The sequence below is a fragment of the Zonotrichia leucophrys genome, chromosome 2, assembly GCF_028769735.1.
Source record: "Zonotrichia leucophrys gambelii isolate GWCS_2022_RI chromosome 2, RI_Zleu_2.0, whole genome shotgun sequence".
NCBI classification, from domain to species: Eukaryota; Metazoa; Chordata; class Aves; order Passeriformes; family Passerellidae; genus Zonotrichia; species Zonotrichia leucophrys.
Genome location: NC_088171.1, coordinates 148,020,743 through 148,031,397, shown reverse-complemented (window position 1 = coordinate 148,031,397; position 10,655 = coordinate 148,020,743).

Sequence of the window (10,655 nt, the reverse complement as noted above, 5' to 3'; positions counted from 1 at the left end):
AGGATTCCCAGGAATCAATGGTCTGATTGGCCCTCAGGTAAGTGATGACTTCTTCTTATTATTTCTTATTATAATTTTCCTGTAATATGTGTAAAACCAGATTTGGTGGAAACAGAGGACATGGAACCACACAATGCAGCATGTGTGATCTTCCTCTTTATACTGTATTTGAAGTTCATGTTTCCCCTTTTAAGATGTAAATAATTTATCTTGTTGAGATTGAGAGATGTCTGTTTGTCTGACAGCAATTTCATTTACCTTCCAGAGTTTTTCAGCATCTTAGAACCAGCACAGCTGTGTTGTATGGCATTTCCCCATTGCCTGTGCTTAAAGCTGCCTCATCCCAGAGGAGAATCCTTGATTTGTGTTTAGTGAGGAAGGGGGATTTCTAAAGTTAATGACCCCTTAACTCCTTTTTTTAAAAGCTTTTGGCAAATTAGAGCTGCAAATTGCACCATAGCATCATGAGGGCAACACAGAGGGGTTTATGTTAAGAATTGCCAAGAGGATTCAGCTCCACCATGGATCAGCCTGTTTGGCCCTAATAACACTGACACCTCTGACATAGTTCCTTGTTAACTTTGGAGACAAATTCAGCAGACCTAAATCACTTTGTAGGGTCACCCCGGCAATAAGAAAAATATCCACAGGAATGTCCTAAAGCAGGAAAGGTGCAATCTCACATTGAGCTGACTGCTCATAACAAAACAGCATTTCATTTGTTCCCTTTCAATAGTAAATTAACAAACTGGACTTTGGCTTTAGGATTGTGTTTCAATAATTGCTAAAGGGAAGAATGATGAGCTTCCATTGCTACAGCTGTTAATGATGTACTGCAACTTCTGTAGTGGCATGGGATTTAGATGGTGGTTGCTGCTACCTATACTTATTCCCCAATAAGCATCTCCTGTGGAAAAGCCACTTGGGTAAGCACTCAGGGAAAGCAGTCAAGTCCACACACACCACTCATCATGGCTAGCTCAGCAAAGAAAGGCAGAAGGGCCTTTTATATGGCCAGTTCTAGTGGGGTTTATTTCAGCACACTGAAGAGAAACCAGAGACAAAAGACCAGACCATGTGCTCTGCACAAGGGTAAGTAGGGGAGGGCACGGGGGCGGTACAAAGGGCAGGGCAAAGGGCATTGGCTTTGGGGAAAATGGGGCTGGCCACCAAGGATACCACAACCAATGAGGGAACAGGGAAAGGAGAGACCAGGGGAAGTTGGGACGTGTGGGGAAAGGAACTGGCATTGGTCTGTGTTAAGTGGAAGTCTGTGAGGAAGTCTTTTCTGTCTGCCCAGGTGGGGTAAACTCCATGGTGTCTCCAAAGGAGGGCTCTGGGGATTTCCCTGAGGGGGGAGGAATCACACTGCTAGACAGCAGATTCTGATTGCTTATTTATTTGCTCTGGCAATTTATGCCCTTGAAAGCAGGAGGAATGATCTAGATGTGGTTTGTGTGACAGGAGTTTTGTAAAGAGCTGATCACCTTTCCAGTACCTTGAGGCCCCATGCAGGTGAAATCCCTTGTGTGCAGCAGGGAACCGTGCCCAGCAAAAAACCATTTGATACTGGTTTTCATACTTTAAGTCTTTTTACTTTTGGTACAGTATCTAATCTGCAAGTATTTCAGCAGCAGCCTGCAAGAATGAAGACAGTGTTTCTAATGGATTTAAAAGATTTTAGAGTCATAGAATATTCTGAGTTTTAAGGAGCTCAGAAGGATCATCAAATCCAACTTGAGAGCCTTCACAGGACTCCCCAAGAATCCCTTCCTATTCCTAGAGCATACAAGAACGCTTCTTGAATTCTTGAATTGTTGAGTTAAACACCCTGCTTTTGTTGTGTGATTTTTCTTATCTTGGTTGATGGTTGGGGGTTTTTTTAAGTTTAGTTTAGTTTTGTTTTTTTCTTATTTTCCTTCATTTTGGAGGAATATTTTTTATCCATGTATTATTTTTTAAATACCTGACAGTATCCATCCAAACAATGTCACACTTACTTATCTCAAGTTCCCTGCAAATTAAAGATATATATGCATGTGTTAGCAATTTTATAAATGTATCTGTGAAAATTGCTGACATAGGATTAAGTAATTTTCCTTTTTTGCGCACACTAAATAATGTTAGCAAATTTTATGTTAATTAAAACTGCACAAAATGCTTCCCACATCAGGGGTACTTAAATTGACTCTTCCTCCAAGCTAACTGCATGAAAGGTAAAATATTGTTCCTATTCCTGCAGTGGCACTCTGTTCTAGACATATTGCTGCAGATTTCAATGTTTCTCCTTAATGAAAATGCTTACATTCACTTTGTGACAAAACTATTCAGCTTAACAGCACTTTTTGTGACATTAGATTTTTAAAACACTTTATCAGCATTTTCTCTCCTTTTTATTTTTTTTTTTCTTAATTAGACTATGTCCCAAAAATGCCCAGGAAGAAAAGTGGTTTTCGTATACTGTAGTTACATGGATATTCATTCAAATTATGCATGGAAGCCTGTGTCAGCTCTTCCTGTGCTGTCCTGGTGGTGTTGTGGGACAACTGATTTGAGTTGGCTGCACATAAACTAATTAGAACACAAAAATAGTCTCCCTTTCCACTGCAATTTTAAATTTATGTTTTCTGACCTGATTCCCCACATTGATACCTGTATGGACAGGAGGAAGGGGTTGATATAGGAACTTTAGGAGGCTCATTGTTGCTGAAGGACTCAGGAAAGATCTTCTGAAGTTATTAGTGGGCTTTGCCAAGGAAAATCATTGCTGATGTGCTCAGTCGTACTGAGAAGCCACAGATCAGGAAGCTGTGCAAGGGAACTGACTTAAGGGCTGCTCTTGTGGGTCCCTTCCAGTTCAGGTTATTCTGTGATTCCATGATCCAGTGATGAACTGGAGGTGAGATGAGTCAGTCCAAGTCTCAAGGATCATTTGAGAGATTATTTGTCAGACCCTGAAGCAGCATCTAGGAGGCAACTTCCCTGCTAGACTGGGTATGTTTTGTGTAGCTTTGTCTCTCTTTGCACACACCAACTCAAAATTATAATTGTAAGCCAAATTTTATAATTATCAACCAAATGATAATATAAAAATATTTTTAAATATTTATTTTTCCTTCCAGATCAGCTGTGGTGGTGAACCTGTCCATCTGCTTATTTGTTTCATGTTGTCTGATCAGCACCTTTAAAAATGAGCATTTATTTTCCAGTCATTTTTATAAATGATGCATCTTGCAACATCATTAAGGCATGGAATAGAAATTCTGGATATTTTTTCCTGTCTGGACTTGAGCAATTTTCTGGCAGCAAGGACACAGACACCTGAACTTAATAATGTGTTTGTGTTGTTATTATTTATTTGTACTATTTTAGTGCCCAGGAACCTTAATCATAGACCCAACTTTTATTGCAGTAGGATGTTCAAATGCAGACTGAAAAATGAGCATTTCTGTAAAGAACTTTAGGCTGAAATAATTGTCTCAGGCACTCTGAGCTGTATCACTGAGTTACCAGGGCTGGGGTTTGGCTCCAAATTCAAGCAGTTTTTGGGTTGAGAATGGGGATACAGGTGCCTCCTCCTGTTGATGAAGACCCAGTTAATATCATCAGTGGATCCTGAAGCTCTCTTAAAACAGGCACCTACTGTGGCCACTGAGCCACTGTTGAGGCTCCCTGAGATGAGTGGGTACTTGCTGGCCACCTGGGAGACATCAAAACACATTAAAAGTCTTTGAGATTTAAATAAAAATGCCGTAGCTCTGCTTTGCAATACCTCTGGGCTGTTACTGAGGCTTGCCTTGTGCTGGATAACCTGGTGGTGTAAGTCAGACCTGAGAGGGAGATCAGTACAAGCTGTACCTGTTATGGTCCTGGCTGGCAGTGATTTCATTAGTATAGACTTGTCTGTAGGGTGTGAGCTCAAGCCCGGCTTTTCTTAAGTAATTCAGGAAATAAATGGTCTCCTCTGAAACACACAGTGTCCTTAATGTCCTTTTTATAATGCAAGTTAATACTGCAAAAGGTAAAAAAAGGATGTGGGCCCCAGCTGCAAAGCTCAGATTGAATTCAAACTTTGCCAGTGCTGCTTGGAATTGGAAGATATTGCTCAGAGCAATCTTTAATAAGATCTATACCTTTAAAAAATAAATTAAAAAAGTCTTCACCTGTGAAGATTGCTAATAGTGCTGAAACAAAAGACATTAAAGGAGATGTTTTAGTTGTTTTTTCTCATTTGCTGCACTGACTCAGTAAACCAACTCCAAGCAAACACATGGGGAAATAAATCTTCCTCTTTAGACAAAAGAGATCATGTCCATAGCTTACACTAAGTGATTAAATTAAACAAACACTGCCTTTCACTGGAAGCAGGAAACTCTCCTAGAAAGACTGCTATGTACAAAGTCAACTTTATTCCATACTTTTAAAGAGCTGCAAAGACAGTTTGGAGAATTTTTTGTTGACAGAACTTTCATTTTAAATTTAATGTTGGTACTCCAGTTCCAATGCCACTTGATAAAGTGACTGGAGACTGGATCTGTGTATGAATTATGGCGCTGTCACTGGTGCTGACTACAGGACATGTATTGTAGACAAATGCTCACATCTGTTGGCTCTTCAGGCTTTTGATTTTTAGTGTCATCAGCAGCAGCTATTTTTTATAAGTTCTCTTACCTTTGTATTGATTTGTAAGGCAGGATTTAAGCAGAGAGAGAAACACGGTGCTCTTATGCAGCATTACAGAAAATATCTCAGTAATAATTTCCATTTCAGATTGGATATAAGGAAAATTTTCTTCAATAAAAGGATGGTCAAGCGCTGGATCAGGCTGCTCATGGAAATGGTAAAATCACTGTCCCTGGAGCTATTTAAAAGAAGTGGCACTTAGAAATGTGGTTTGGCAGTGGCTGTGGCAGCCCTGAGTTGGTGGTTGGACTCAAGGGTCTTAAAGGTCTTTTTCAACCACAATGATTCGCTGATTGTATAATTCCAATTCACAGCAGAAGTGGCTGGGGTGAGAAATGAAAAGCAGATTTGAGGAGCTGAACCTGGGGTTCACTCAGATGCTGTGGAGGAGAAGTGGAGCTCTGGAGTAGTAAAGGACATAGTGAGACACATGGGCTGCTCCACAAAACTGGCTGCAACAGCTTCACTTTTGATGAGAAAGGAATGTAAATAAAGGAAAGACAGCACAAAGGCAACAGGGAGGGTCTGTGGGGTCTTTTTGAGAGGTGAAATTGTGGGGAATGTCTTTGGAGACAGGAACAGAAAGTGGAAGGGGAAAGTCTGTCAGTGCCTCAGTTACTCATTTTGCTCTCATTTTGGCGGCAGACATGCACAGAATGCTCCTGTGTGTCCCTTCTTGTTTGTGAAGTGCTACACTGCATTAACAGCCCAGACCAGAAACTGTTTTAATATGGTCAAGGGCTCGTCTAAACCTTTGTCATAGGGTAAGAGAATCCAGACAACAGCATGGAATAAAGCACAGATAATATGTCTGTTTAGGCTTTGCCTTCAGGTGTCTGGGAAAGCCATCAGACTTCAGTTTTCATTGTTGAATGTCATTTGTTCACCTCCCTTTAAGACTTAATAATCCCTTCCTTCATGGAAAGGAGATTTAGGCCCAGCTGCCTACTGATGGAGTCACAGACAAAAGTTTCTGTTCCTTCTCAGAGCCTCCTTAGGGAGTCTACAACCTAAATCTTAAAATCCCTGCCTTTCCCAGCCCATCTTCCAGCAAGGTACAACTGGAAGAGGAGAGCACCAGAGAGTGGATTGTGGAGGACATATACAGCTGTGTCTCCAGTATGAACAGTGTCAGATTTCTCTCCTGAGCACTGTCACTGCATTACATTGTCTAAGGAATGAGGCTGGATGAAACACAAGCCTGAAAAAAACTCACCCTCCACAAAGATTTTAAATATATCCTATCCCAAAACACAGATGCCTCTACACAATATTTAGGTTTTAGATTTTAATGAACATTTGAAATATTTTTGTTTCAGAACAGCAGTTTGAAAATATTCTGGTCTAAACATTTTATTAAAAAATTCCATGTTTTGTATTTGTTTTCCAAAGTGAGTTTGTGTTGATCTGTTCTAAAATCAAGTTTTCATGTATCACTTCTTGCTTCAACACTTACAAACCACATGTCAGAGTGTTTACCAGACAGGAAAAAAATATACCCTGTGATTCTTTTCTTCTGGTTCAGGGTTTTAACAGGACAACACTGTGCTCTGGACTTGGAATAGGGACTCTCATCTGTAGAATTCATCAAATAATCTTTGAAAAAGGTAGTTGTGTAAATCAGGTGCTTTAATCTGGATTCACTTAAAAATGGAAGCAAAGAAAACAGATGGTGTGAGATTTTTTGGGGTAAACATTTCACAGTCCTGCTGCTGTAGTTTTATCGTGTTGGGTTTTTTAAAGCATAAATAGATTCTTTCTGTCACTTTGGTGAATTCTAATATTTAAAAAAAAATATTACTTCCTCTGGATTATATTCAGAAATCAGGAGAAGGGTTACAATGTGAGATGTTGATATACAAGTGAAACAGAAATTCTCTGCACAGTAGCAAAAGGGAATGCTCTATAAAGGATATTTGTGATGTATTTCTGCCATTTTATTTCACTTTATCCCATCACTTGCTGTATCCCAGGCTGCAGAAAGAAGAAACCCAGTAGGACAGTCAGTGACTGCTGTGTGCAGTCAGCTGGAGCAGGCTGCCAGCCAGCACCCTGTGCATCTCCAAGGGATAATGCTGGCCATTCCATAAAACTGTTCTTTCTGTGTCCACCTCTGAGAAGATTTCATCAGAAGAGTTTCCCATTAGTGGGTGGAGCATTTGTTGGTGCAACACATGGTGAGGCTACCTGTAAGCCAGTTTGGGCATGATATCCTGAGTAATTATCTCTTGGGGGACAATGAAATTGAATTATTAGTGGCTATTTAGGAAAATAATCAGATCAGTGGGATTCAGTTTCAGGACTTACGGTTGCATAAGGTTATTGTGGTCTATCGTATGGAAAGTTCTAGAGAGTAATTAGAAATTGTCTTGGATAGTGAGAATACCAAGAGTTACTGGGAGAAGGAGCTGGGATGAGGAGGATGTAGCAGTTCACATTTTAGGGATTATGCTGGTTGCTGGCAGATGCTGGAGTAAGACTTAGCTTTTAGATCAGATTGACCCTGCCAATTCACTGCATGGGGTAACACAACATGCCTGGGATTGCTTGGGCTGAGGCTGGGTCCTGGCTGGGGTTTTTCACCTCCTGATAGAAATTCCCTGGTGTAGGGCTAGGAAGGAAGGTGTTTCCTGGTGAGAGACAGTTCACTTACTGACAGAGAACAAAATTAAATTATTAGGAAGGAACTGTTGGAATTGTCAACAAAAGTCTGTGAATTTACACATAGTCCAATCTGAATTAGTTTGTAGTTTTTGTAAAGTCTTACCTTTTTTCCCAGTGCTCCCCCCATTCCTCATGGAAGCCCTCTCTTGGAGCCCACACCTTCTGCAGGGCCTCCCAGCAGTGCTTTGTGGAGGTGGAGCAGGGCCAAGCAGAATTTCCATGTCCTTGGTGTGTGTTTGCCCCATCCAACTGTGGCTGCACACAGTTGCGTCTGTGTGTAGTGTATTCTCTTGTGCTGGGCTTTTTTAGTCTGTTGAGTCTTTTCCTTGAATGGTGAAGCCTTTTTAAGTGAAGGAAAGTCTTCACCAGGTGTTTCCTGATGGGTATGGAATCTTTAACTGCAGGATCGAACTGCAGGACTCCCCAGGAATTAAATCATCAGCATCAGTGTGTCTGAAGACACTCTACAAGTGAGAGTGTTGTTGAAAGGATAACTCCATTTCTGTTCTGAGTTTCTCTGAGGCAAATGCAGCTGCAGTTTCCTTTTCTGGTCTCTTTGCCCCATCTATTGGTGAGAAGAGACTGTCTTAGCTCCTGGCTGAAGTTTGTGAATGTATTTTGTAAGATCACTTATTTGCCATCTTTGCTAAACCATGCCTCAAATAGGTCCTTCGCTTCACTTTTTTACACCATTGTCTTCTCATCATCTACATTATTCATTAAAAATAAATGCTAATAATGATCTATGGCTTGTAATATCTTAATATTAAAAGATGACAGGGAAAATGCTCTGTGACTAATTTCTGTCTTGTATCAGTTGCTCAGTTTAAAATCTCTATAAGAGTTTTAGGTGGGGTGGTTTGTTGTTTTTTTAAGCAGAATTACACAAGAACTCCCCTAATGCTGAAAACTGAAAATTAGTGAGATTGTCATGTTAGAAAGACAGAAAGAGGCATCCAGGGTCAGATTCCATTTCTCACACTGTTTGCTTAGGTCCTGATTCAAAAAATGCATGAACACATTTCATTCTGAGCATAGGAGAGAGAAATCCTGTCTTGTCTACAGGGGAAGCTGGGAATAACAAACACTTTTGTATCTCAAGCAACATACTAAGATTTGTCAAGGCTGGAAACAAATCTCTCATAGGAAGCTAAATTTAACAGTTTGTTTGATGCATAAAATAGATCCCTCTTTAAACCAGGTGGCTATTGAGAGAATGTTTCTCCTAAGAGAAACAGCTGTTGCAGGGAAATGAGTAAGACTGTTAAGATATTTCCAACTGAATGTGTTAATCAAACTATGATTTTGTGAGGATCTTTTACTACCTACCAGGTTGATGTCAAGCAACAAAATGGTGGCAAATTTTGTTTAAGACACTTGAATCATTGCAGCATTTCTCCTTACTCTTGGATTAATATTTTTAACCCCACCCTCCCAAAAAAAAGCAAGCTCGAACCACAAACCTGTTCATTCATTAGTTGCTTTCAGCAATTTTTTTTTTTTTTTTTTTGGAGGTAAATTATTCACTTTGAACCAACATGAATCAAGGTTAACTTTGTTTGGGTGCTCCAAGGAATCCCACTGGTCAAGCTTTGTGTTGTGGGTTACCCCTGATGGCCTTCCACTCCTCCATCTCTTGTACTGGAGTGGAGGATGGAGCTCCCCTTGTAGCAAGGGCAGCAGTGGCTTAAGCAGAAGAAAATGTTCAGCCTGTGTTCATGGCTCCTTGCTTTGGCATCTTGCAATTTTTAGGTAGGAGTTAAGAAAATAAAGCTCAGTGCTTTTGCCTGTTTCCCACAGGGCCCCTATTACATAGGGGAGGACCTGAGGCTTTCAGTTCCTACCAGAAAATTTGATAAATTTGCTTTGTTTCCTCTCTTGCAGGGACCTCCAGGGCCCCCAGGCACTGCTGGACCCCCGGGACCACCTGGGCCACCGGTAAGAAACCCTGGGGGGTTTTGTTTTATATCAAGGAGAAATAAAAACAGATGGAGAAAATTTTGGGTCATGGTTTTCAGAGGGAACAGAGTTAAGGCCTCTGGAAATGTGGGCTTTCTCTTATATTTTCTCTGCTAAAAGCCACAGCTGGTCCTAGAGCACAGCTTCTCCCTGCTAAGCCTTGGAACCACATTGGTGCTTCCTGGGGATAAATCAGGGTCTCCAGGGCGCCCCACAGCAGTGACCTGGCTGCAGTGGAAGGGAAAAATGTACTTGAAGTGAAAGCAGCAATCTGCAGTGAGATTCCTGCAGAGAATAGAAATACTGATTCATTTTTTATCCTGATTTCATTTCTCAGGGACTGCCAGGAGAGATTGGAGTTTCTGGTAAAACTGGACCACCTGGACCACCTGTAAGTGTTGAGGAACTGTTTCCCTCACCTCAAATTTCTTAATTACTTCAGATAATTTAATTCTGAAGTCTGCTTTGTTTCCCACTTCTTTTTTGCACATCGGGTTTTAATATGGGCTCCAGTTCTGTCAATTTTAATGCAGAAATAATTCTCAGATACCTTGTGTGAATAAGAATTTTACCAGGTGCAGCTCCACTATTCCTATGCAATTGGATCATGGTATTTTCTTTATGTGATACCTTTTATAATTCCTTTTGCATTTGACACAATATTGTTTCTCTAAACCTGGAATTTCCTGAATAAGGCCAAATTACTCATGATTGAAATCTCAGATTTAGCAGACTGTAGCAATTTCTGTTGTTCTTAAGTCACAAAAACTGAATAATTAAATACTTAGTACAGAATTGCCACCTACAGTCTGCAGTGTGTGTGGATTGACTGACACTTGGAAAAGGGAAGAATTTTTTTTTTGCCATTTTAAATGCATGACAGGAAGTAATTTTAATTCTTATCTTGCTGAACCACTCTGTCACTTTGTGCTATATAATTTAATTTTAGGGGTCTATTTACTGTATAAGAAATTACCAAGATTTAAAAGGAGAAACAGATGTAAAGGAAAATATATGTATATAGCTACAGGTAATAGGGACTTATAGAGAATAAACTAAAATTTAAGTAAGATACATAAAAAAATTTAAAGATTCTCAGTACCTAAAAGCTCTATACTGGAGTTTCTCTGTAACAATGCTGACATCCAGTGGTCATTCACTAAAACTGGGATACTGGAAGAAAAGGCAGAGCAAATATGTACAATGTGAGAATTTTTGTGTCTTTTGAGAAAAAGTAGGAAAAAAAATCAAAACCCAAAATGCATGAGGGGGTTTTTCTTTTCTTAAACTTATGTGGGTGGCAGGAGAGATGAGCTGAGCATGTTTATGCTGAGTTTGCTGGTAACCAT